The 26191-nt window shown below is 46.6% G+C and overlaps 1 protein-coding gene across 1 annotated transcript in view; it reads left to right on the top strand.

The window, feature by feature from the left end:
* Nucleotides 1–5070: 5070 nt before the first annotated feature.
* The window catches only part of BCL6 (BCL6 transcription repressor), a 75930-nt gene continuing 54809 nt past the window's right edge, over nt 5071–26191 (top strand). The window contains exon 1 of the mRNA XM_079977873.1: nt 5071–5416. The gene's annotated coding sequence lies outside the window, so the exon portion shown is untranslated. The remainder of the gene's footprint in view (nt 5417–26191) is intronic.

Genomic DNA, 26191 nt, shown 5'->3' with positions numbered 1-26191 from the left:
CACGACTGGACCTAATTGTCTGGGGTCCCTTTACCTTTACCTATGACTGTACGTTTCAACCGAAGGTGTGTTCCAAGCATGGATTCATTTAGCTGAAGTCAACTTTTACCGCTGCGTATAAACCTCATGAGAAGAGAAGACTCCCTGGAAAAGACCCTGATGTTGGGGAAGATGGAGGGCACAGGGAGAAGGGGACGACAGAGGACGAGATGGTGGGACTGTGTTCTCGAAGCTTCCATGATGAGTTTGACCAAACTGCGGGAGGCAGTGGAAGACAGGAGTTCCTGGCGTGCTCTGGTCCAGGGGGTCACGAAGAGGCGGACACGACTAAACGACTAAACAACAACAACAAAAATAAACACTTTATGCTAACAACCTGTCACTCACAAGGGAACTCTGCCCCTGGCTCTCCCCGCCATGTTGTTTCCCTTTTATAGCTAGAACAAATGCTTCGATTTTGGGCAGGCACCCTGCATGATTTCTGAAACCTCTGAATTGCCCAACAAGACTTTAGAGATCCTCCATCCCAGTTTGGAGCACTTTGGAGACATTGGGCTTCAACCCAGACCAGACCCACACCTGTCCAAAGCAACCGACATTGGTTTAGGATTAAGAACATGAGGAGAGGCTGTTGGATCAGGCCAATGGCCCAACTCGTCCACTTCTCACAGTGGCCAACCGGATGCCCATTATGGGAGCGCCACAAGCAGGATCTCAGCACAAGAATGGCAACTGGGTTCCAGAAGCATTTATTTCCTCCAGCTGTGGAGACAGAGCACAGCCTACATAATGGTTAGAAGTAATAATAATAATAATTTATTATTTCCCCAGCCACTCTGGGCGGCTTTCAACAGAACATTAAAAACAGGTAAAACATCAAACATTAAAAACTTCCCTAAACAGGGATGCCTTCAGATGTCTTCTAAATGTCAGCTAGTTGTTTATCTCTTTGACATCTGATGGGAGGGCGTTCCACAGGGCGGGCGCCACCACCGAGAAGGCCCTCTGCCTGGTTCCCTCTAATTTGGCTTCTCACAGTGAGGGAACCGCCAGAAGGCCCTTGGAGTTGGACCTCAGTGTCCGGGCTGAATGATGGGAATGGAGACACTCCTTCAGGTCTACTGGACCGAGGCTGTTGAGGGCTTTCAAGGTCAGCACCAACACTTTGAATTGCCCTCTCCTCCTCCATGAATCTGTCTAATCCTCTCATAAATCCATCTAGGATGGCAGCCATAATTGCCTATTGTGGGGAAGAGCTCTGCAGTTTAACCATGTGCGGCATAGTTTCTTTCTTTCAAAGCCAACTCTACTTCATAGCCATCATGTCTCCATTATATTAAGATGGTTCTCATGTGCTCCATGCAAGTTGCACCCCAATCCAACCCCTTCGGGGCATTTCTGCCCTTCTGGAGACCATGAAGCATATTTGTGGTGTCTTAGTTGTGGCATAGATCTTTCCCCATCAACGCCCAGGTGTTGTGGCCTAGATAGAGTTATTAAATGCAATAATCCCACTGGAACGAGCGAGCCAGTGACTTGAGGGAACGTGCAGCTCTCTGGGCATTTAATTTTGGTTGGGTTGGGAAACAGATTTAGCAACAGAGAGCTGGCAACCCTGGACCTTCTTGAAATAAATCTACCACAGGCAGCAGGCCTGGCCTCCACCCACAACACCCTGTCTGCCAGCATGCCTTGATCTCATTTCTTTGAAGATTTGGAATCAGCAAGCCAACGTGACCTGGGGAAGGTACCATGCCATATACCGTATTTTTCGCTCTATAAGATGCACCAGACCACAAGACGCACCTAGTTTTGGGAGGAGGAAAACAAGAAAAAAAATATTCTGAATCTCAGAAGCCAGAACAGCAAGAGGGATTGCTGCGCAGTGAAAGCAGCGATCCCTCTTGCTGTTCTGGCTTCTGGGATAGCTGCGCAGCCTGCATTCGCTCCATAAGACGCACACACATTTCCCCTTACTTTTTAGGAGGGGAAAAGTGAGTCTTATAGAGCAAAAAATATGGTATTCTCCAAAGAGATGGTTGTGTCTTTGGGGGGAGTGGCAAATGGGATGGTTTCAGTTGACACAAGTTGTGCGAGGAGTGTTGCATTGGAAGATTCAGGACAGATAAAATAAAGCCCTTCTCCATGCATCATGTAATTAAACCATGGAACTCCCTCCCACAGGAGGCAGTGAGTAAGGGTCACCAACTGGGATGGCTTTGAAATAAGATTAGACAAATTCATGGAAGAGGAGAGCGCTAGTTGCTGGAAATCATAGGAGGGGAGAGTCAACTCTTGTACTCAAATGCTGCTTGCGTGGTTCCCACGAGCATCTCATTGGCCACTGTGGGAATAAGATGCTGGACTAAATAGAGCACTGGTCTAATCCAGCAAGCTCTTCTTATGTTCTTATGTGAGGATGGGTGGTGATGCCTTGGATCTGAGCACATTGCATGAAGGAAATAGCCGAGTATCAATGTCGTATCCTAGGTAATGGGGGGGGGGGGGACTTCACATTTTACAAAAACTACAGTGGTACCTCGGGTTACAGACACTTCATCTTACATACGCTTCAGGTTACAGACTCCGCTAACCCAGAAATATTGCTTCAGGTTAAGAACTTTGCTTCAGGATGAGAACAGAAATCGTGTTCTGGCAGCGTGGCGGCAGCGGGAGGCCCCATTAGCTAAAATGGTGCTTCAGGTTAAGAACAGTTTCAGGTTAAGAACAGACCTGCGGAACGAATTAAGTACTTAACTTGAGGTACCACTGTATAGGGTTTTTGTCATGGTAGTGTTTTCAATTTATTGTTATGAGTTTGGAGAAGTATCAGTCTGGATGATGCCTCGAATCCACTGCCAGATTTACATATAAAATAAACAATCTATATTGTAGTTTAGGGTCCCACTCTCTTGGGGGCCCCCAAAAATTTAAAGGAAAAAAAACCTGGATGTACATTTCCAAAATATAAGATAAAAAACAAATAAAACAAAACCTACATGCAGCAGCAGTGTTTTGTGTTGTGTGGGCTCCTGTGATGTAATTACGTCCATAAATTACCATGCAGCATATATTCAACACAAAAGAACAGTGACAGTTGGTTGTTGACAAAGGACAGCTGGACATATAAAGGGCCCCATGACCTTCAGTAGCTTAGGGACTCAACAAACCTAAATCCAGCCCTGCCTGCATCCCTTCCAGTTCCTGGGGTTCTGTGTCTGGAGGGGTGGTAGAATGTATGGGAGCAAGCTTGGCAAACCAGTCACTTTGTCTAGGTGATGGTTTTGGCTGATTGGTTAAGCACAATTGGCGTAACCAACAAAGGTGCTCTGTGCCATAGGGCAAATGGGTGGGGGGCTTCCCTTCTAACCTAGATATTAGGTAGGACAGACACGTCCGGTCAGTTCAATCCTGGGGCAGGTGTTTTTTTTTCTATTCTCTTCTTTCTTTATTGTCATGTGTTGTTAAGTTTTTGTTTAACTTGGAATTATCTCTTTCTCTTTTTGTAACATTTAAAACTTTAATAAATATTATTTTTTTAAAAAAATAATCCTGGGGCAGTTTATCTCCTGGGGTAAAATCCCCCCAAAAGCCCAACAACTTCTGGTGGGGAATGTAAGAAAGTAAAAAAACTTCTGGGAAATGATATATAATGAGATGAAAAAGATGTTGAAATATACATTTTTTAAAAAAAACCAGAAGCATTTTTACTTGGTATTATAGGTGAATATATTAATAGGCAAGATGTTAAATTGTTTTTATATGCAACAACAACAGCAAGAGTATTGTTAGCCAGAAATGGAAGCAAGAAGAAATTCTGACGAAAGAAGAATGGCAGACAAAATTAATGGACTACACAGAATTAGATAAAATGACAGGAAGGATTTGAAACCTGTGGGACCAGAGATTCACAGAAGATTGGAAGAAATATACGAACTATTTGAAGAGCAACTGTAATCAACAAATTACGCTAGTAGGACTACAAGAAGTTTTGTAAGGAGAAATATATGAAATATTGCAAAGTAGAGAAAGAATAGAGATATTAGTTATGAGATTTAAATGTAATAGTCAAAGTAAGAAATGTATATTAAGTGAATAGATTGGAAAATTTTCAGATGTGATTGATGGAAGTCAAAAAAATGGTATAAGATATGAAAGTATGTTTAATTATTGTTGAAAATGATATGTTGAAAAACTAATAAAAAATTATTTATTTATTTTTTAAAAAAGCCCAACAACTTCAATCCTAAAAAAAAGAGCTCAACAATTTTGGGGTAAAACCCCCAAAAAAGCTCAACAGCCTCAATCCTAAAAAAGGTCAATAATTTTGGTCGGCCCTCACGCACGTTCACTTCATCAAATTTGGCCCTCTTTGGTTTGGGCGCCTCTGAAGTAGGAGAACTGTAGACAGAGAAGGTGTTTGAGCTGAGCTGGAACAGGCTGGAAGCTGGATCCACAGAGACCTGCTTGCTCTGTGCTGGATCCAAAGCTGCGACTAATGGATTTGCAAGATCTGTTGGGGTGTTGATGCCCTGAGCTCCCCCACCTTATGCTCAGGTTGTACATGTGTGTAAGTAAAACCATGTGTCCTAAAAACTCCACCGTCTCCACTGACCTCCATTCTCTGGAAACAGAACCCTGGGGAAATTCTGGAATCTCTCACCACTCAGAGAATGGGGTGGCTTGTAAGATTATTTTTTAATTTTATCGTATCATGGGTACCGCCTTTGATCATCTTCGCTCATAGTTGGCTCCACATAAGAGAAGCATCTCTTTCTCACCTTAAACAAAATGCAAATTGCTCGTTTTAATTATCCGTCATCCCCTGGCTCTCTCCTTATTCCTGAGATTAAACCACAAGGCATGCACTGTTCCTTTAGAATGAGAAGAGCCTCAAAATCCTGAACCTTTGCAGATTCCATTGGCCAAGCATTCATCTTATGACTCCTGTCTCATTTGGTTTCATCCTTCCAAGAGGCTGGTTCCTAGAGTGAGCTGTTTGCCTTTCAATCACTGGCTCACATCTTGGGGCGTGTCTCTCCAAACCTGCCTTTGGTGAACTGGAAAGGCACCTTCTCACTGTTGACTGAAATCAGGCGTCCCAAAAGCTTTTGTGCTTTCAACCGGGGAGACTTGGCAGCTTCCACAAGGATCTGTGCTCCACCAGGACACAACCTTGGCTGTTTAGGCAAGCATGAGGTGTCCCGGGGACACACCCCTACTTGACTAGATTCAATATGGTACTGGGAGCTTGCCCAAGTTCAGAGACAGGAAAAGAGCCGGCAGGCATTGTAAAAGCTGGCAAATGTGTGGAAACCAGAGTGGCGACTTCGGAGTAGAAAGTGGTTGAACCGGAGTCAACAGAGGCAAGGAGGAACCTTCGAAGATGCGACTGTAGCACCCTCAGAAAGGCAAGGTAAGCCTGTGATCAACAGTTTCTGCTAACCTGAAACCCCGTGCTTTGATGCAGAATGAGAAACACACAACATTTTTTTATTTGACGCAAGTATGGAAAGGATCTCAGTCAACAATGCCCACGAGGATCAACAGATGGTCTAATGGCAGGCAATCTCTAGGAACGAGTTCTTAGAAGCTGTGAGACCAATCGCTTACTCACATCCTTGTGCAGAGAAGGCAGGCTCCATAACTCTATACATTTGGTTGCCTTCTGCAAACCCTTTTATTTTCTTCCCAAACCTTTCTTAACTGCAAGGCTTAACTGCAAGGCTTAACTGCATCCACACATTATTCTTAGTGGAACAGAGCAGTGTTTAGATTCTTCTTGCTATCGAGATTTATAACATGAGCTGAACCTACTTCGTATTTTACATAAGGATGTTGTGGTCAGCCACTTAGATGCACCCATTTGAAGCATCGTATAATCAGGGCCAGGGACGCAGGTGGCACTGTGGGTTAAAGCCTCAGTGCCTAGGACTTGCCGATCGAAAGGTCGGCGGTTCGAATCCCTGCGGCGGGGTGCGCTCCCGCTGCTCGGTCCCAGCGCCTGCCAACCTAGCAGTTCGAAAGCACCTCCGGGTGCAAGTAGATAAATAGGGACCGCTTACCAGCGGGAAGGTAAACGGCGTTTCCGTGTGCGGCTCTGGCTCTGGCCAGAGCAGCGATGTCACGCTGGCCACGTGACCCGGAAGTGTCTCCGGACAGCGCTGGCCCCTGGCCTCTTAAGTGAGATGGGCGCACAACCCCAGAGTCTGTCAAGACTGGCCCGTACGGGCAGGGGTACCTTTACCTTTACCTTTATAATCAGGGCCGGATTTAGGTTTGATGAGGCCCTCAGCTCCTGAAGGTCATGGGGCCCTTTATATGTCCAGCTGTCCTTTGTCAACAACAAATTGTCACTATTGTTAGTATTGTATATATGCTATATGGTAATTTATGGACCTCATCGGTATGTAGGATTTATTTTTATTTATTTTTATCTTATATTTTGGAAATGTACATCCAGGTTGTTTCCTTTATTTTTTTTTTTGGGGGGGGGGGGCAAGAGAGTGGGGCCCTAAGCTATAGCTGGTTTATCTTATACGTAAATCCAGCACTGAGTATAATAATGGTCTGCTCTGAGTATTCTTACTTTTCATGAATTATTATTTGCAAATTTAGTAAAGGAGAGGAATGGAGAAAAACTAAAAATATATAATTGGGGGGGGGGATTATTTAAACATATAAATTCAAATAGTCTATTCCATGAGCTGCTCCTCATTTTTCAAACTCAGGTTTCCACTTCACCCTGTATGAACTTGCCCAGGTATTAAGGTCAGAACACTACTGATAGTGCTACTAACAAATGAGGAAGAATAGTGTTTTTTATTTACACCTTCAGCACCCTCCCCTCCACAGCTGCCTCCTTGTCTTAGCACACCCCTAGGATATCCCTCTGCCTAGTGGATGGTACGGACCACTTTGGGAACTGTTTTCCTAAACCATGTCACATACCGTATTGGCCTGAGTATAAGCCTCACGTTTTTTCCAAATTCTGAACGTGAAAAGTGAGTTAAAGTGCGGCTTAAATTTGCAAAAATCGGCTGTTACGATATCGCTGCTGAAACAGACATACGGTAAAACAGAACGGGTGTGAGCGCCTGTGGAATTTTAAAGGGCTGGCTTATATTCAGGTATTGTCTTTTCCCCCTTCCCTTCCCCTCCTTGAATTTTAAAGGTGTGGCTTATGTTCGGGTGCGGCTTATATTCGGGCAAATACGGTAATCAATAGAAGTGATTCCTTCGCGAGAGGCTCAGCCACTCCCTCTGACGGCCATGCCTCTGCTAAGGTTACATATCCTTTTGGGTTTATGCAGGAATTCTGTAATTATACAACGTTAACAACGAGGAGTGCATCGCCGACAATTAGCACAGCTCTCCCTGCGTTGCCCTTCAGCCAGACCTGTTTTCTGTGCAACATACTCAGGCAAATCATTTGGCATGCTCCAGCAGCTTCTTCCAGTGTAGCAACCTTAATACTTAGCAGGAGTTGCCCACCGTTCTCTGAAAACTGAAGCACCTGGTGCTTCTGGTGTCCAGAAATGCTTAGCTTTGGAGCACAAAGAATAAGAACTGTTTGGTATTCTTCCTGGGTGCTCTCTCTCAGATGGATCCTAGAAGCCATTCCTCACTTCCTTTTACTCCAATTAGCTACAGCCAGCACAAAGGGGAATAGGACTTATTCTCAGTGACTCAAACACACTTTTACATGCCAATTGGGTGGGACCATGGTGCAGAAATAGGTTGAGGTCTGCAACCCCAGACCACTGCCCCACTGATGTCCAGCAAAGAATTTCTGGACGTAGTATAGAAGAAACATACCATAGATTCCGGTGACTGGGCATATAAAATGACCCCCAACTTTTGATGTTCAATTTTAGAGTTTTAGAGTTATAGAGTTTGAGTGCCACCAGGGGCAGAGCGCGCACCCCTCTGCTGCCTCTGCCATCGCAGCAGCAGTAGCAGCAGCCCGAGACAAGGCGTTTTGCGGGCGGGCGGGTAAGCACTGCGCTCGGAAGGACTTTCCGCGTCCCCTTCTGAGGGGAGGGAGGAGGAGCGATGGCAGAAGGGGCACCTCTGCTCACCGGCTCCCTCTCCTCCTTTCCAACGCGTATACCTGCCGTATAAGACGACCCCCGACTTTTGGGCTGATTTTCCAGGGATAAAAAGTCATATTGTACACCAGAACATACAGTAAATAACTGTAGAGTCGGGAGGGACCCAAAGCGTCATCTAGGCCAGTCCAAAGCAAACTAGGGTGGTACCTTGATTCTCAAAGGCCTTGGTACTCAAACAACTTGGAACCCAAACACTGCAAACCCAGAAGTAAGTGTTCTGGTTTTCAGAAGCCGAACGTTCTCCGTTTTGAGTGTTAGCCTTCCGATTTGAGTGCCACAATTCCGTTTTGAGTGTTACGCTGAAGTCTGTCTGTTTTTGCTATTTATTTTGCATTTTTGTGGCTCTTTTTTTGTTTTTGTGACTGTGGAACCTAGTTCAGCTATTGATTGATTGTGTGACTGCAGTACATTGTTTGTTGCTTTCATTTTAGGGATCAATGGTCTCATTAGATAGCAAAATTCATGTTAAGTTGCTGTTTTAGGGGTTGTTTTTAAAAGTCTGGATTAATCCATTTTGCATTACTTTCTATGGGAAAGCACGCCTTGGTTCTGGAACGCTTTGGTTTTGGAACGGAATTCCGGAACGGATTAAGTTTGAGAACCAAGGTACCACTGTACTGAATAATCCCTTACAGATGTGGAATCTCTGTATACCAACATCCCACACAACGATGGTCTACAAGCTATAAGGAACACCATTTCAGATAAAACCACAGCGGACTTTGCTACCAAACTCTGCCAATTTGTCCTTACCCACAACAACTTCAAATTCGGTGATGACCTGTTCCTTCAGATCAGCGGCACAGCAATGGGCACCCGCATGGCCCCACAGTATGCCAACATCTTCATGGCGGATTTAGAACAACGTTTCCTAAACTCCTACCCACTCAAACCTCTCTTGTACCTACGATACATTGACGATATTTTTATCGTCTGGACACATGGTCAACAGACCCTGGACACTTTCCACCAGAAATTCAATGATTTTCACCCCACAATCAACCTAACAATGAATCAATCTATGCAAGAAATACATTTTTTGGACACTACTATAAAAATACAGGATGGGCGCATAGACACCACCTTATACCGTAAACCAACTGACCGACAAACATATCTACATGCCTCTAGCTACCATCCCAAACATACCAAACAGTCCATTGTATATAGCCAGGCACTACGTTACAGCCGCATCTGCTCCAATTCTACAGACAGAGACTCTCACCTAAGAGATCTACAACAAACCTTTTTAGAACTAAAATACCCAGCAGATGAAGTTAGACAACAGATCAACAGAGCCAGACTGATACCCAGAGAGAACTTGCTGCAAGACAGACCCAAAAAAGAAAATAACAGAACACCTCTAGTCATCACATACAGCTCCCAAGTTAAAACAGTACAACGCATCATCAGAGATCTACAACCTCTCTTGGACAACGACAGTTCTCTTTCTCAAGCTCTGGGAGGAAGACCTTTCATTGCCTACAGACAGCCACCCAATCTTAAACAACTCCTAACCCACAATAATACTACAACCAGACTTAACACGGACACTGGCACCAGAGCCTGCAATAAACCCAGATGCCAACTTTGCTGCCACATACACCCGGACAACACCATTACTGGCCCCAACAACATCACACATACTATCTCGGGACTATTTAATTGCTCATCGTCTAACATTGTGTATGCCATCAAATGCCAACAGTGTCCTTCAGCTATCTATATTGCAGTGTTTCCCAACCTTGTGCCTCCAGCTGTTTTTGAACTACAACTCCCATCATCCCTGACTAGCAAGACCAGTGGCAAGGGATGATGGGAATTGTAGTCCAAAAACAGCTGGAGGCACAAGGTTGGGAAACACTGCTATATTGGACAAACAGGCCAAACCTTACGCCAAAGAATAAACGGACATAAATCCGACATCAGGAACCACAAGACAGAGAAACCAGTAGGAGAACACTTCAATCTCCCAGGACATTCTATACAAGATCTCAAAGTAGCTGTTCTATTACAAAGGAATGTCAGAAATAGACTGGAAAGAGAAGCTGCTGAATTGCAACTTATCACCAAACTTAAAACCACGGAGAGACCTGGTCTGAACAAAGACATTGGATTCTTATCTCATTATACATGACAAAGCCATTTTCCACCTTCTCACCCCTTGCTTTTTCCTGTAAGGCCTATTGCAGTCGTTAAGAGTCGTCAACAGGCTCATCACAGCTATCTGCCAATCACCCAATCCCACCACCCTTCTGAGTAATACCCCTCCCCACCTTCTCACTATATAGAAGGGTCTGGTGACTTCTGTTTCAGTGTATCTGAAGAAGTGTGCATGCACACGAAAGCTCATACCAAGAACTAACTTAGTTGGTCTTTAAGGTGCTACTGGAAGGAATTTTTTTATTTTGTTTTGACTATGGCAGACCAACACGGCTACCTATCTGTAGATGGCCATGCAAACTTCTGTTTTAAAACCTCCGGTGAACAATAATGCAATTAACACTTAAGGGTGAAACAACAGCCCGAGAGCAGCACGGATTAAAGATATTACGTCTTAAAACTTGAGGCAATGAAAGCTGGCACTGCAGGTGATTGTCAAGAAATGGTTTTCGATTCCTGGCAAAAGATGCAAATTTGGACAAAGGTCCAGTTAAGGAACCTGCGGAATTCCACTGTCTGGGTGGGTACTGACCTAGGGTTACCAGACGTCCCCGGTTCCCGGGGACAGTCCCCAGATTTGCAAATCTGTTCCTAGGAAACATGGCAGCGGCAGCCTCAGCAGCCTGGAGCCAGCCTGGAAGCACAGTTGGCTCTGGCTGGCTTCAGGAGCTGCTCGCTGCCATGGCGCCTGCCTTTTTTCCTCTTCGGAAGTCCCCATAATGTTTCTTGTGTGTGGTTTTTCTGCCGGGCAAGGTGCAAAGCAGTTCTTTCACACCCTGTGAAATATAAATGCACAGTTTTTGAAAAGAACTAGGCTACGGCACGCCACACACCCATGACTCCCGAGCCTCCCCCGATCTCCTGCCCCCTTCCCCCTTTGTTTGGACAGATCAGGGAAGGCTCGGGAGTTGCGGGCAGGCAGCCGTTGCCCAGTTTCCCCGGATTCATTGAAAAAGGTCTGGTAACCATATACTGACCTCGGGATCCCAGGATTTATTGGAGGAATTATTGGAGTTTGAGGATATGTCCCGGCAAGGCCAAAACACTCAAGGAAGTTATGAAACACCTGCTCTAGAACAAGGACGTCCGCACTGGTAGGAAGTTTTATGCTTGATCATAGGATCATAAAATTGTAGAGTCGGAAGGTACCCCCTGAAATGCAGGAATCACAAAATAATGGGTGGGATGGGCGGAACTGGCAGGGATGAAAGCCAGCTGGGAATATGTCTCGCCTCCTTAGCCCTTTGCATCACGAAGGATGCATCGCATTGATCCTGGCCCGGTTTAATTCAAATCCATCAAACCTCCTTTGGGGAAGGTTCTCAGGCCTGGTGGAAGGAGAAAGAACTTGCCCATGTGAAAACCATCTGGTGGAAACCCTTACACATATGGTTCTTAATTGTAAACTACCGTATTTTTTCACTCTATAAGACGCACTTTTCCCCCTCCAAAAATTAAGGGGAAATGTGTGTGAGTCTTATGGAGTGAAAGCAGGCTCCATGGCTTCATCGAAAGCAACGCAAAGCCACCGGAGTGCAGCGTTGCTTTCGCTGAAGCCTGGAGAGCGAGAGGGGTTGTGCACAGCGATCCCTCTCACTCTCCAGGCTTCAGGGATGGCCACCCGAAGCCTCCAGAGGCTTCGCGTTGCTCTCCTGGCTTCGCTTCACTGGAGAGGCGCTACGCAGCTTTCCCTCTCTGCGAAGAACCCCTTCAGCGAAGCAGGAGGAGAAATGGAAGGGGCTCCGTTTCTCCTGCCGCTTCACTGAAGGGGCGCTGCGCAGAGAGGGAGAGAAATTTTTTTTCTTGTTCTCCCCCTCTAAAACTAGGTGTGTCCTATGGTTGGGTGCATCCTATAGAGCGAAAAATACGGTATATGTTGATCTCTGCCAGCAATTTCTAGACCAACTCTGTATCCCCAAATGGAAACCAGAGTCGGAGATCATACATTTTCTATTACTGGGGAATGATCAGGAGCTCACCAAATGAGTGGCTAAATATCTCGGATTGTTTTTATTGTCGTCGAAATACACTGCAGACGCCTGATCTCCCTGGAGACCAAGAGATGTGACAATAGACTGCTCTGCCTCCTTTCTTTTAGCAAATGTTTTGTGCCACTGGGGAAGTGGCAATTCTGTATTGATTTGTTTTGGATGTATGTATGTGATGCCAATAAAAGGTTTGATGATGATGATGATGATCCTGGCCAAACTTAGGCAGCTAGGGATGGCGCTTGGCAGACCGGCGTGGCGCAGTCTACTAGATATGAGCTCGGATTTTAGAAGTCAAGGCTTGAGCCTCCGTGCCAAGCAGAAAGTGAATTATTTGCTCCCGGGTCCCTCCGCTGCACTACAGAAGTAAAAAATTGCCTTTGGCACAGAAGCGAGCACCAAATTAGCCGCCATATTCAATTGCGAGATGCCCTTTGGATTTCCTCCCCACTTCTTCTATTAGCTGTGTCTTGATGTGTTGATCCCCTGTAGAAGGAAAATAAGACACTGTCTGCTGCTTTTGGTTGCAGCTAGGTGGGTTGAGAGGACTGGTATTTTACTAGAAAGAGATTTCCTTGAAGAGGCGGTTTCAAGGCATTCGTGGCAGGTTATGTAAGAGGTGGATGGGTGGGAAGAGGAAGGAAGTTTTATGCTGTTGTTGTCAGGGTGGTAACCGTTGCTAAGAAGACGGTTGGCCGTTTAATCCAATTGGATTGTCCTGGGCTTGGTTTTCTATCCTAGGAAGTTGGCAAAACTGGGAATCTTAATTTTTCTCGTAGTTTTGCTTGTCAACCTTAGGGCAGAAGAGTTAATTTGTTGTTTATTGGACCTGTTCATGCGTTTTTGTGATTATTGCATATTGCTCTTTTCTTTTTAATTCTATTGTTTTTCTTGTTTGAATTAATTTTGCTGGTCATTGTCTTCCTGTTGTTTTTTCCTCACTTTCTTCGTTGCTCTGGGATTGAAAATACACAGCGGAGAGCGGTCTATAACTGTAAACAACTATATAAATATTGAGGGCCACTGTTGTAGTCTCCTATCAAGGCCATCTGTCTGCTTTCTTTTCAACCTGCCTACTCAGTACAGCTGCACAGGAGTGCAGAAGGAGCTGTGCCCTAATTCAACGTTTATTGCTGTTTGCTCTTGTATTGCTTGCAAAACAGATATAACAGTAATATTGAATTGAATTTTATTATTTCGGTCACAGACCAGTTCCAGCCCACATACAATATCAAGGAAGTCATAAAAAACAATAGGGATACATTTGAATTTGCAATTACGTATAACAGGGACACTACAGATATAGCAACAGTTAAAAAAAATATAAATTAAAACTTAGTCACTAACATATAACCTAAAATTATCATTTAAGGCCTTAATCATTATGATAGCACAGCTTGTTAACAGTAATATTGGTAAATGGTGTTGCATGAGACCCATGCAATTAATAATGTTGCACGAGGACCATTATTTTGCCAATACTCCTCCCTACAAGTCTGTGATGGCTCCAGAACCACAGAATTGGAAATGTTCCCATAGGTCATCTATCCCAACCCCCCTCCTCAGTGCCAACTCTGCAGTGCTGGATTCAGGGAGCTGAACTAAATAACCCTTGGGCTCGCTTCCAGTTCTATGATCATGTTGTGTTATTGAGGAGTTTGGAGCATCTGGGAAGTCTCCCTTCTGACAACCCCCACCCCTCAGTTCCAAGCTTAGGAGGGAGCCATGCAAAATGTACCTCCAACTCCACCTCCTTCTGTGATCCCTCGTAGCCAAGTAAGATTGTGTTCCATAAACATGGTCTTAACAGTGAGTCCGTAAGTGACTGTGGAGGCCAATTCTAGATCCGAGCACCCTTCCACAGTGGGGACATTGGTTTCTGGGTGGGAGTTGATCACGGTGAGGGTTTGCCAAACATGCCTTCCTCTTATCACGTTTCTCCCTTGCGTCCTGAGTTTGAGTGTCTTCAAAGCCCATGACACCTTTGGTCAAGGCTGTTCTTCAATTGGAGCGCTTGCAGGCCAGTGTTTCCCAGTTGTTGGTGTTTATACTACATTTTAAAAGATTATTTAAACCTCTTTTGTTGACCACCAGCATTACGCTTTCCATTTTTAAGTTGGGAATAGAGTAGTTGCTTTGGAGGACGATCATCCGATATCCGCACAACATGACCAGTCCAACAAAGTTGATGTTGAAAAATCCTTGCTTCAACACTGGAGATCTTTGCTTCTTCCAGTACACTGGCATTAGTTCTCCTGTCTTCCCAAGTGATGTGTAAAAATTTTTGGAGACACCGTTGATGGAATCTTTTGAGGAGTTGGAGATGGTGTTTATAAGTGGGCCATGTTTCACAAGCATACAGTAAGGCTGGTAGTACAATAGCTCTGTAAACAAGCATTTTGATTTCCACGTGAATGTCCTGGTCCTCAAACACTCTGCACTTCGAGCCAAACGGAGCTGTGGGTTTTGGTTCTATTTCATATGTGTTGTGTTGACTCAGATGATGAACCTTCAACTAACTTTGTGTAAAAGTGCAAGGATTAGCACTTGTGCAAAAGGATTCCCTCCTCCCTCCCCGCTCACACCCCACAATGCCCCCAAATCTGCTCTGGAGGGTTGGAGAACCCCCTCCCCCAGAACAGATTTAGGGGGCAGTAATGATAAGAGGGGACGTGGGTGGCACTGCGCGTTAAACCACAGAGCCTAGGGCTTGCCAATCAGAAGGTTAGCAGTTCGAATCCCCGCGATGGGGTGAGCTCCCATTGCTCAGTCCCTGCTCCTGCCAACCTAGCAGTTCGAAAGCACATCAAAGTGCAAGTAGATAAATAGGTACCGCTCTGGCAAGAAGGTAAACAGTGTTTCTGTGCGCTGCTCTTCTTCTCCAGAAGCGGCTTAGTCATGCTGGCCACATGACCCGGAAGCTGTACGCCGGCTCCCTTGGCCAATAAAGCGAGATGAGCACCGCAACCCCAGAGTCGGTCATTACTGGACCTAATGGTCAGGGGTCCCTTTACCTTTACTAATGAGAAGAGGTTTAGATGAGCTTGTAACTTGATCCAGCTACAGGGCATTTCTTATGTCCTCATGACTTATGGCTCATGCAAAACTTTCACGAACCCCAAAACAGCTACCTGTCCATCCGCGTCCGTAGATAAAACACATCTTCTGCATTTCCTCCAGAAAGCTATGTCCTTTCTTCAGCCCTGAACTCCCTGTGAGGTCTAGAGAAACCGTACAATCTGAACCTCAGTCTTCGGTTTTTCATATGAGAAATAATTAGGCGGCAAGATTTAATCTGTCCAATCAGTAGATTAATCAACCTATTAGGGGCCCAGCATTATTGCTGTTTTTCTCTTCGTGGGAGATGGAGACCTGGGAGACGGCGATTTGGCAGGGGCCACCCAGGGAGTGCAAGCTCAAGCTGAAATTTTAGTTGTGACTTCTTAATCACCTCACTGCATTCGTATGGGGAGCACCCAGGAAAAGGTGCATTTTGATCAACACAGACTTAAAACAGGGTGGGGGTAGGGGTGGGAATTAAGATCAGTTTAGGAATGAGGGTGAAATTCAGTTCAGTTCATATTTCAAGGCAGAGCCATAACCCCACCACCTAACTGGCAGTTTCCAAAAGCAATACGTGGAACGAAACGCATCCATCCTTCGAAATTAGCATTTCTCCAAATTTTGCAATGCAGTTCTCCGGTTGAGAAATGTGCAAAAAAATCATAATAATGCAGATGTGTGCATAAGGTGAACATGTGCATAAAAATGCAGTTATTAGTGAACGTGCAAGCGAAAAATGCCTTGTATTGAGGGAAATTGCTTTGCAAAAATATGCATGTTAGGCAAAATTGGATAGATAGATATAGATTGGATTAATTCCAGCTCCTTGATTCTGACAGATTGATTGATTTGGAGACATTCGCGCTTGAGTGCTGGTGAATTTTCACGATGAACTTAGATAAAGTATTTGCAAACGGCAAATGTGGAGGACCAAACTTAAGACGGCAGAAATGAGGAACGGAGGGAAACTGAAATTGGCAGGTTCTTGCACCCCCTACTTCAGAGTGGTTAGATGCAGCACAGACATTCCCTCTTGCTGCTCCAAGCCAAACACAACTTTTGAGGCATTAGGGGTTGGAGAAAAGGCAAGCAAGTTGGGGAGCATGATAGAGGTGTATTGGACGATGCTTTCGCCCTCACTCCCAGTGCAATGATTTTGTGCATTCTCCTAATGCAGAGGCAGATTTAGGGCAGCACAATCGGTTCTGCTGCACTGGTTGCCAAGCGAAGGGGATGCCACAGGGTGCCAAAACTACAGCGGTGCCTTGGTATTCAAACGCCTTGGTTCCCAAATGCCGAAAACTCGGAAGTAAGTGTTCCAGTTTTCTAACGTTTTTCAGAAGCTGAACGTCTGATGCGGCTGTCGGCTATTGTTTCCGGGGCGTCTGCACCAATCAGAAGCTGCGCCTTGGTTTTAGAAAATTTTGGAAGTAAAACAGACTGCCGGAACGGATTAAGTTTGGTGCTTTTGTTTTTGCTATTTATTTGGAGTTTTGTTTTTTTTAGGCTTTTTTGGTTACTGTGGTACCTCGGGTTACATACACTTCAGGTTACATACGCTTCAGGTTACAGACTCCACTGGCAGAGCTGGTTCGGTGTGCCTGCTGGTGCGTTTGCACTGCACCAACCATATCACCAACCCTATCGTATAGTTAAAGCTCTGTTTTTCCCAGTCGTGATGTATGGAAGTGAGAGCTGGACCATAAAGAAGGGTGATCGCGGAATAATTGATGCTTTTGAATTCTGGTCCTGGAGGAGATTCTTGAGAGTCCCATGGACTGCAAGGAGATCAAACCTCTCCATTCTGAAGGAAATCAGCCCTGAGTGCTCACTGGAAGGACAGATCCTGAAGCTGAGGCTCCAAGACTTTGGCCACCTCATGAGAAGAGAAGACTCCCCGGAAAAGACCCTGATGTTGGGAAAGATGGAGGGCACAAAGAGAAGGGGACGGCAGAGGACGAGATGGTTGGACAGTGTTCTTGAAGCTACCAGCATGAGTTTGACCAAACTGCGGGAGTCAATGGAAGACAGGAGGGCCTGGCGTGCTCTGGTCCAGGGGGTCACGAAGAGTCGGACATGACTAAACGACTAAACAACAACAACATAACTTCCCTTGATCTGGACACTAGAATTCTGTTGCAGCAGCCTGGAATCGCATTAGCCTTTTTCGCAGCTGCATCACACGGTGGACTCATGTGAGACCCATAGAGCCTCTTCACATGTCAAAGCGATTCCTACCTTTATCTAAACTGCTGGAAGTTCTTGAGTCTATCTAAGCTCCAGGGAAACTGTAAGTGCTCCTATTAATAAGTGCATCAACATAGATTGCAAAAGACACGGAGACAATTCCTTGAGTGACTGCAGGGTTCCTGTTAGCACGTTGCCAAATGCATCACTGTTGTTGATTCCAAGATTTTGCATATTAGCAGTAAGGATCCAATGGCTGTAAAAGAAACATCTCTCCCTCTCTCTCTGCCATTACCTTGTCCACAGCTGATCCACCGTATTCTAAATCAAATATTTGCAATCAAATATATTAAAAACAGATGCATGAATAATGTCACTGCCTTCTGCAACAGCTACCCGTTTCCCTTCTGGCACCAAACTGCGGTGCAAACAATTAATAGCAGCCCAATAAAAAGCTTATCTATCGCCTCTGTGACAGCCGGCTGATGAGCTATCTGTTTTGATCCTAGAAAGCAAACTGTCGCCTTTATCTCTTCCAAGGGTGAAGTGTGTCAGTCCAATCCAGGCAATCTCTATAGGCTTTCGTTGCTGTTGGGGTTTGAGTGCTGAGTGAGTGCAGCTGAAATGAATGGCAGAGCTGCATCGCCACAAGGTCCCACCCCCACCCCCCCACAAGATCATAAGAAGAGTGTGCTGGACCATGTCAGCGGGTTTTATAAAGCCCAGAATCCTGGCCTCACAGTGGCCAACCAGATACCCCTGTAGGAAACCAGCAAGCGAGATTCGAACACAAGAGTGGCTCTCCCCTCCTGTGGTTTCCAACAACCAATCGCGGACGACTCTGTGGATGCGGTGCTCATCTTGCTTTATTGGTTGAAGGAGCCGGCAGACAGCTTCCGGGTCATGTGGCCAGCATGACTAAGCCGTTTCTGGCAATCCAGAGCAGCGCACGGAAACGCCGTTTACCTTCCCGCTGGAGCGGTACCTATTTATCTACTTGCACTTTGACGTGCTTTCGAACTGCTAGGTTGGCAGGAGCAGGGACCGAGCAACGGGAGCTCACCCCATCACGGGGATTCGAACCACCGGCCTTCCGATCGGCAAGCCCAAGTCTCAGTGGTTTAACCCACAGCGCCACCTGCGTCCCTTCAGCAACTGGTATTCGGAAGCATTTCTGCCTCCAACTGTGGAGGTGGGGCAGAGCCATCCCGGCTAGAAGCCATCAGTAGCCCTCTCCTCCTCCAATAATAATAATAATAATAATAATAATAATAATAATAATAATAATTTATTATTTATACCGTGCCCATCTGGCTGGGTTTCTCCAGCCACTCTGGGCGGTTTCCAACGGAATATTAAAATACAATAACCTATTAAACATTAAAAGGTTCCCTAAACAGGGCTGCCTTCAGCAGAATTTGTCCAATCCTTTAAAATCAGTCTAGCTTGGTGGCCATCATTGCCTCCTGTGTCAGGGAGTTCCACAGTTGAACTCTGCGCTGTGTGAAGAAGTGCTTTCTTTGAATTTCTTTCTTTCTTTTCATCTGTCCTAAGTGCTGGCCTTGACTGATGGGAGTTGTAGTGCAGAAGATCTTGAAGGCACCCAGTTGGCAAAGGCTGCTGTAGCCACTTTCAAGTTCCCGTAGGTGCCTTGAAGAGAGGAAATGTCTGTTGAACCGGTTTAGGCCTGTATCATGAGATATGCCCTCGGTGAGCTATAATCTTCAAAGCAGATCTAATTCTCTCTTTTCCCACTCTCTGCAGTGCCAGGAAACCCATCTGGGAGCAGAGTGGCACACATGCACAGAACACGACTTGATACCCCAAGCGCACGTGGTGATTTAACAAACCTGTTTGTGCCTCAGAGCCCCACAGCCCTTTGGATCGGGGCCCGTGTCTATATCCACTGCTCCATCTGACTGAGATAAGAGTCGCAGAGCAGCTCCCGTTGAGAAAACAGTGCTAAAATAATTGAATTACGGCAAGGGCACAACAGTAGCTTATCTTCCAAGAGAAAGAAGTGGGTGGATTTTAGGCCCCATCTGCACCTTACCTTAAAAGCACTTCTGCTTGGCGGGGCCCCGGGCCCTGCAGTTCCCCTCAGAAACAAACACACAGACATGAGTATGTTGGGTTAATGGGATAAATTAGGCCACTGGCTGAGGCATTTGGGTGAAGCCAGATTATATCCTGACTCTCCTATCTGACTTCAGGAAGTCTCTCGAGGGTCAACCACCGATGATATACAGTGGACCCTCTGGATACGAATTAAATTTGTTCCGGGGGTCCATGCACAACCCCAAAAATCCATATCCAGAACGCCGCTTCAGCGCACGCACGTGGCGCGATAGAGCCCTTTTGTGCATGCGCGAGTGGCAAAACCCGGAAAAGTGCTTCTGGGTTTGCCGCTTTTGCGGCCCAAAGTTGACATTACTCGAGAGTAACATAACCCAAGGGTCTACGTAAAGGTAAAGGGACCCCTGACCATTAGGTCCAGTCATGGCCGACTCTAGGGTTGCGGCGCTCATCTCGCTTTACTGGCCGAGGGAGCCGGCGTACAGCTTCCACGTCATGTGGCTAGCAAGACTAAGCCGCTTCTGGCGAACCAGAGCAGCGCACGGTACGCTGTTTACCTCCCCGCCGGAGCGGTACCTATTTATCTACTTGCACTTTGACATGCTTTTGAACTGCTAGGTGGGCAGGAGCAGGGACCGAGCAGCGGGAGCTCACCCCGTCGTGGGGATTCAAACTGCTGACCTTCTGATCGGCAAGTTCTAGGCTCTGTGGTTTAACCCACAGCACCACCCATGCCAAACGAGGGTCTACTGTACATCAAATCGGAGCACCCTGGGGTCCCCGATGGGGTCGTGCCATGGCCCAAGCCCATGCCCAGGCTTCGGACAGGAACCACATCCCCGGATCCCTTTAACAGGACGCCCTTAACAAGGAGGGGCAGGCGGATGCAACAATCTCCCCTCCCATCAACAAGGCTTACCCATTGCCTAACCTTACAAAGTTGTGATGATTGCTACAAAGGGGGTGAAAACCAAATGGCTGGTGCCAGTTTGCCAAGTGGGAAAATTCCTATCTGGCCCCCACAACCAGGTGACCGACGTTAGTCCATAGTAAGCAAGCAAGTAAGTAGATTTTTATTTATACCCGCCCTCCCCAGCCAAGACTGGACTCAGGGCGGCTAACATCAAATACAGTGGAACTTTGGGTTACGAACTTGATCCGTGCAGGAGGCACGTTCACAACCCCCAGCGTTCGCAACCTGCAGCGTCCCGATTTGGCACTACTGCTCATGTGCAAAGCGTGATTTAGTGTTTTTGCACATGCGCGAGCGCCGAAACCCAGAAATAACCCGTTCTGGTACTTCCAGGTTTGGAGCGGTGCACAACCCCAAAATGCGTAACTTGAAGCGCCTGTAACCTGAGGTACCACTGTACATTAAAACACAACCAAGCAATTGATTAAAATCCAGCTTTAAAAATTAGGGGGGAAATTGGCAAGGCCAAAGTCAAGCAACACATGAAGTAGAGGGTGGATGGGCTGGGAGATCCAGCGAGAAGGCGAGTGGAAGCTGCCTCCCAGCCACGCCACGGTTTAAACGGCAAGGGGCCACGCCCCCTGGCTAACCCGATTGGTCACCCGGGGGGGCATGACACCACCGGGAGCATCCCTCCGGCCACTCCCAATTCACTGTGAGGTCCTGGATGTCCTCCGGTAATGCCGCGCCACCGGGGAAGGGGAGCAGTCTTATACCACTGCATTCGCAGTCATGGCTTCCCTCAAATAATCCTGGGAACTGTCGTTTGATAAAGGATGCTGCTAAGATTTGTTTAGGAGACCCCTGTTTGCTTCACCCAGTAACCATCGAGAGCCCTCTCCAGGAATCTGTCTAATCCTCTTTTAAAGACATCTAAACTGGCGGCCATCACTTTCTCCTGAGACAGAGAGTTCCATAGGTTAATGGTCCTTTCTTTGTCCATCCAGACTCTCCTGTCGGGGGGGGGGGGTTTCCCTAGAAAGGGCGGGCCTGTCCGTTTATGGAATATTAACCACAGAACTGCAGAAATGGTGACCATGGCCATCTGTCGTGGATGCCTGAGCTGAGATTCCTGCATTATAGGAGATTGGACTAGATGACTCTTAGGGTCCCTTCCAATTCTAGGATTGCCTTTAGAGTTTTCAGAAATGGTTTACCTGTTTTGAGAGTTTGTTATCTTTTGCATTTTTCCCTGTTCCGTCTTCTTGTGGACCTCTTCGGTCGTTTCTTGCTGTGCTTTATAAATATGCAAAATAATAAATAAATACTTTTAGAACGATGAGGGTGGGAGGAACGCTTATTTTTGCATTTCAAACCTTTGCAAGCGACAAGCTGAGGCGTTCCTGGAAAGGCATATTTGTAAGCGCACCTTGCGTGTGGGTGGGTACGCGCATATGACTGCATATCAATATATTCAAAATCAGTAGGGCACACTGGGGCAGAGCTCTGCCCGCCTTCCCTCCCACTGCCGACAGGAGACCTATTTTCGTCCTGCCACCTGCTTACTCAGCGTAAAAAGCAAAATAAAGACTTTGCTCAGCAAGGAGTTAAAAATTGATTTGGAGGAAGGTGGGTCAGTGAGGGAGATTAATTGCCCTTGATTGGCTTAACACCTCCTAATTGGCAGGCCTGTTGCTTCCTCATTAAGTCAGATTGTGCAGGGGATACACAGCAGAGAATAGCAATGACTACTTAGCAGTGGATCACCGTAGATGGCGACAGCAGCCACGAAATTAAGAGACGCCTGCTTCTTGGGAGGAAAGCAATGACAAACCTAGATAGCATCTTAAAAAGTAGAGACATCACCTTGCCAACAAAGGTCCGTATAGTAAAAGCTATGGTTTTCCCAGTAGTGATATATGGAAGTGAGAGCTGGACCATAAAGAAGGCTGATCACCGAAGAATTGACACTTTTGAATTCTGGTGCTGGAGGAGACTCTTGAGAGTCCCATGGACTGCAAGAAGAACAAACCGATCCATTCTTAAGGAAATCAGCCCTGAGTGCTCACTGGAAGGACAGATCGTGAAGCTGAGGCTCCAATACTTTGGCCTCCTCATGAGAAGAGAAGACTGTACGCCGGCTCCCTTGGCCAATAAAGCGAGATGAGTCGTCCGCGATTGGACCTAATGGTCAGGGCTCCCTTTACCTTTAATAAGTGCACAATGCAGGATACTTTTTGTGAGCATAGTATTCAAAATCATGCCAATACGCAATGCTAACTATTTGCAATCCCCACCCCATTGCTCATTTCCATTTTCAAAAACAGATGTCTTGTAGGAAAAAAATGGAAAAGCACAAAAGTTGAAACCACTAAATTTATTTTAAATTGCAAAAACAAATGATGCAATGATATTTGATTGTTTTTTTCTCAAATGCAAAAGGAAATTGTAATGGTTCTAGGGGTTGCTCGTGTGTAAATCAGCGCCACGCTTGGCTGAGTTACCTGGGTGAACCCTTTCTGTCTGGACAGCCACTCGCCCGTGGCTGTCTCAATCGCTGGCACAATCCGTCAGTGGGCGTTTCTTGAACTTCTTCCAGCAAAGAAACTCTTTGACGCCTAGTCTCCGCCTACTCTCCCTGCGCGGAAGCCTTCTGCGCAAGGAGGGTGTGGGCAGCGGAGGACCCGTGCTCTCCCCGCTGGTCTCCGGCGAGGAGTCATGGAGCCACCTCGCCGATTCCCCCATCTGCCCCCCTTCTCCACTAGTGTTACGCTGATTTCTTTCCCCAGAAGATGGGCTGCTTCTCTCCCTCCCGGTACGCTCTCCGGAATCCCTCTGGAGCCCTCCCTCTCCCTCTGGCTCCGATGGCAGTTCCCTGACAGAAATGTTTTAGCACGTGGGTCATTTTGAATAAGCTTCTGGACTGCGGTTTTGTAATGCAAGTTTCTCAAAAGTTTCGATTCAAAATCCTTTTCCTTTGCAAATTTTATCACCAGTTCCTTCGGGTCAAGTGCCGATACTTGGGTGTTTTCAAGTGATATAGTTGGCCAAGCAAACTGGTCTCTTTGGAAACATGTGCACATGTAAGTTTTTATTAGTTTGAGCTGTGAGAAACCACATCCATCACTTGCCACTGACCCTGGAAGCAGTGGTGCCAACTCCAAGGGGCCCAGGAGCCTTAGCACTCACAAAATTTTGATGGGTAAAGGATTGGTTTTCTATGGAAAGACTGCACAAGACTGGAAAGGCCATTGCAGATGTGTAAGAGAGAATAGCCTGACATGGGTGAGGCGGGCGATTCCTGAAGCTGGGAAGTGACCAAATAATCTGCACAGGTAGCGTTGCATAATGGTTAGAGCAGGGGTCAGCAAACTTTTTCAGCAGGGGGCCAGTCCACTGTCCCTCAGACCTTGTGGGGGGCCAATTTGGGGGGGGGGGGAGAACGAATTCCTATGCCCCACAAATACCTCAGAGATGCAGTTTAAATAAAAGCACAATTCTACTCATGTAAAAACATGCTGATTCCCGGACCGTCCACGGGCCAAATTGAGAAGGCACTTGGGCTGCATCCGGCCCCCGGGCCTTAGTTTGCCTACCCATGGGTTAGAGTGTTAGACTAAGAGTTGGGAGATCAGGGTTCAAATCCCTGCTTGGCCGCAAAGTAATAATAATAATAATAATAATAATAATAATAATAATAATAATAATAATAATACTCCACCCATCTGGCTGGGTTTCTCCAGCCACTCTGGGTGGCTTCCAATGGAATATTAAAATACAATAACCTATTAAACATCAAAAACTTCCCTAAACAGGGCTGCCTTCAGATGTCTTTTAAAGATGGGATAGCTGCTTATTTCCTTGAAATCTGAAGGGAGGGCGTTCCACAGGGCGGGTGCCACCACCGAGAAGGCCCTCTGTCTGGCTCCCTGTAGCCTCACTTCTCGCAGGGAGGGAACTGGCAGAAGGCCCTCGGAGCTGGACCTCAGTGTCTGGGCTGAATGATGGGGGTGGAAACGCTCCTTCAGGTATACAGGACCCAGGCCATTTAGGGCTTTCAAGGTCAGCACCAACACTGACACGGACGCGGGTGGCGCTGTGGGTAAAACCTCAGTGCCTAGGACTTGCCGATCGTATGGTCGGCGGTTCGAATCCCTGCGGTGGGGTGAGCTCCTGTCTTCGGTCCCAGCTCCTGCCCACCTAGCAGTTCAAAAGCACCCTTGAGTGCAAGTAGATAAATAGGTACTGCTTTATAGCGGGAAGGTAAATGGCGTTTCCGTGTGCTGCACTGGTGCTGGCTCACCAGAGCAGCTTCGTCACGCTGGCCACGTGACCCGGAAGTGTCTCCGGACAGCAATGGCTCCTGGTCTCTTAAGTGAGATGAGTGCACAACCCTAGAGTCTGGCAAGACTGGCCCGTACGGGCAGGGGTACCTTTACCTTTACCTTTACCAACACTTTGAATTGTGCTTGGAAACATACTGGGAGCCAATGTAGGTCTTTCAGGACCGGAGTTATGTGGTCTTGGCGGCCGCCCCCAGTCCCCAGTCTAGCTGCCACATTCTGGATTAGTTGTAGTTTCCGGGTCACCTTCAAAGGTAGCCCCACGTAGAATGCATTGCAGTAGTCCAAGCGGGAGATAACCAGAGCATGCACCACTCCGGTGAGATATTCTATGATTGATGACCTTTGGGCCATTCACTGACTCTCAGCTGGACCTACTTCTGCGTTATTGTGGGGATGAAATGAGGAGAGGAAGAAGAAGTGGGCCTGCCACCGTGAGCTCCTCAGAAAAAAATGGTGGGATTGAAATGCAAACAAACAAATGGTACCCCCAAATTTCCAACAGCAATCACACTCACTTCCCTCTGCATAACTTCTGTGAGCATGGAAAACAAATTTCACGTGACTTCAGAAATCGTGGCGGGGGTTGGATTTGAACCCGCTTGTGTTTTGAATACTTTCCACATTTCAGTTGTTGCCTTCTTCTTTTTTTAAAGGCTTTGGATACTATGTAAATATCACATTAAATTAAACCCAAACACCCTGATCATATGCCTGACTGTTCCCTTCGCCTTCCGCCTTTCCTTTTCTTTTTCCACGTCTGATTTTGCTTTTAGCCTCGTGCCGAGATGGAAATTTCATTTTAATAGTTTGCCATTCGGTTGTTTGCCATCCAAAGCGGCAATGTTTTTCTTTGCTGCTCCGTGCAATTTTTTTGAATTTTTTATTGATGCTGTTTCATGATGCCTTGTGGCTTTTATTGTGGTTTATTGCTCCGTGCATCTGAGGGTTGTGGTGGTGGGAACTGCAATTGTCTCAGGGAAGGAGTCTGCGAAAGACCTCTGTCCGTTCGCAATCGCCCACCACCCATCCTTGGAGCCCCCCTTTTAAAAACCCTCTTATCTGCCCTTCGACTTTGAGCACACTTTGTCCAGAGGGAGAGCAGGGGCACCTTGAAAGAGCAGCTCACCCTGTCTAAAGGTTCTTGCCTGGGATAAACAAGGGAACTTTGCAGGAATGGAAAACTACAACGTCTCTCTACTCCCCAAAGCACGTTGCAGGCCTGGCTCAGAGCGGAGTGTGGAGCAGCCTGCCTTGTGCAGGCAGGTGTGTGTGTGTGTGTGTGTGTGTGTGTGTGTGTGTGTGTTCATACGGAGGGCGTGTTGCACGAAAACAAGGCAGGCC

This window comes from Podarcis cretensis (genome assembly GCF_951804945.1).
Source record: "Podarcis cretensis genome assembly, chromosome: 5".
NCBI classification, from domain to species: domain Eukaryota; kingdom Metazoa; phylum Chordata; class Lepidosauria; order Squamata; family Lacertidae; genus Podarcis; species Podarcis cretensis.
This window is presented reverse-complemented; position numbering and strand designations above follow the sequence as displayed.